Source organism: Orycteropus afer, unplaced genomic scaffold, assembly GCF_000298275.1.
Source record: "Orycteropus afer afer isolate SDZICR_OR568_19922 unplaced genomic scaffold, OryAfe1.0 scaffold00003, whole genome shotgun sequence".
NCBI classification, from domain to species: Eukaryota; Metazoa; Chordata; class Mammalia; order Tubulidentata; family Orycteropodidae; genus Orycteropus; species Orycteropus afer.
In genome coordinates this window covers 21949597-21951240 of record NW_006921590.1, presented here as the reverse complement: position 1 = coordinate 21951240, position 1644 = coordinate 21949597, and the positions used below count along the sequence as shown (strand labels likewise).

General features: G+C 51.4%; 1 pseudogene; it reads left to right on the top strand.

Moving 5' to 3' along the window:
* Positions 1–1302, top strand: part of LOC103194028 — a 16506-nt pseudogene extending 15204 nt beyond the window's left edge.
* Positions 1303–1644: the final 342 nt, after the last annotated feature.

Below are 1644 nucleotides of genomic sequence, written 5' to 3'. Positions count from 1 at the left end.
AGGAACCAGACAAGGATGCCCACTATCACCACTTCTATTCAACATTGTACTGGAAGTCCTAGCCAGGGCCATAAGGCAAGAAAGGGAAATCAAAGACATTCAAATTGGTAAGGAAGAAGTCAAACTATCCCTATTTGCTGATGATATGATCCTCTACCTAGAAAACCCAAGAGACTCAGGCAAAAATCTGCTGGAACTAATAGAGAGATTTAGCATTGTGGCAGGATATAAGATCAACATCCAAAAACAGTTGGGTTCCTCTACACTAACAAAGAGATTGCTGAATAAGAAATAAGGAAATCAATATCGTTTACAATAGCTACCAAAAAAAGTAAAATATTTGGGAATAAATCTTACCAGGCACACAAAAGACCTCTATAAAGAAAACTATAAATAAAACTACTTCAAGAAACCATAAGAAGGCCAGGGCTAGAACTGGTCGCTGTGGCCTCCCTTGCCCTGCCCAGGGCACCTCGTCCAGCCTGGTGGTCAAGCTGGCCAACACAGACCAGGAGGGTGCCCTGCGGGGGATGCAGCAGATGGCAGGCCAGCTTGGCGCCTTCCACCCAGCACCACTGCCACTGGGGGCCTGTGGCGCCTATACCACAGGCGATTCTGCAGCACCAGGTGGCCCTGCTGGTGGCGGTGCAGGGCCCAGGCCTAGACCTGGTGGCTGCAGTGGTGGCACAGATGCAGCACGTGGCGGCCTTCAGCCTGGTGGCCGCTCTGCTCTTACCCGTGGCAGCAGCCAGTTCTCCGCTGAACGGTGGCCCTGGAACACTTCCCGGTCTTCCGGCGCCCATTGCTGTCAATAGATTCGTCCCCCTTACCCCCCAGACCAATGGGCAGCCAGGCTTTAACAAGCTCTCAGTAACGGGTTCTCACCTTACCCAGCCCACAGCCCAGTGACTGACCCCCTGCAGCAGGCCTACAATGGGATGCACCACTACGCAGTAGCCTATCCGTGGGCCTATGCCCCAGTGAGCACAGCTTTTCCCCACTAGCCTTCAGCCTTGCCCCAGCAGCAGAGAGAAGGCCCCGAAGGCTGTGACCTCTTCATCTATCACCTGCCTCAGGAGATTGGTGATGCAGAACTCATATAGACATTCCTGCTCTTTGGAGCCGTTGTCTCTGCCAAAATCTTTGTGGATAGAGCCACCAACCAGAGTAAGTGTTTTGGATTTGTTAGTTTTGACAACCAGTGCCCAGACTGCTATTCAGGCCATGAATGGCTTTCAAATGGGCATGAAGAGGCTTGAGGTCCAGCTAAAGAGCCCCAAGGATGCCAACCGGCCTTACTAATCCGCTCTCAGTGACCAGCCAGAAAGAAAATGAAGAGTGAGAAGAAAGGAAAGGAAAAGCATAGAAATGCTTGAGCAACCCTTCCTGAAGGAGCAGCTGCAGATAGAGCTGGATCCAACCCAAGGGGCTCAGGCCACTTTAAGGATTGTTTCTTACAAGTGGGTTGTTCTGTACCTGGGACAAAGAGCTCAGGCTGGCAGGGCAACTGGGGCTAATTTAGGATTGACTGATGAGGGGAACCAGCAGAGGGCCTTGGGGGTGCCACGGGCTTCTCCACATGGGAAGCCCAGATTTACTTCTTTGAAAATCATATCGTTCCTTAGAGTTTAGGGACCAAAGGAT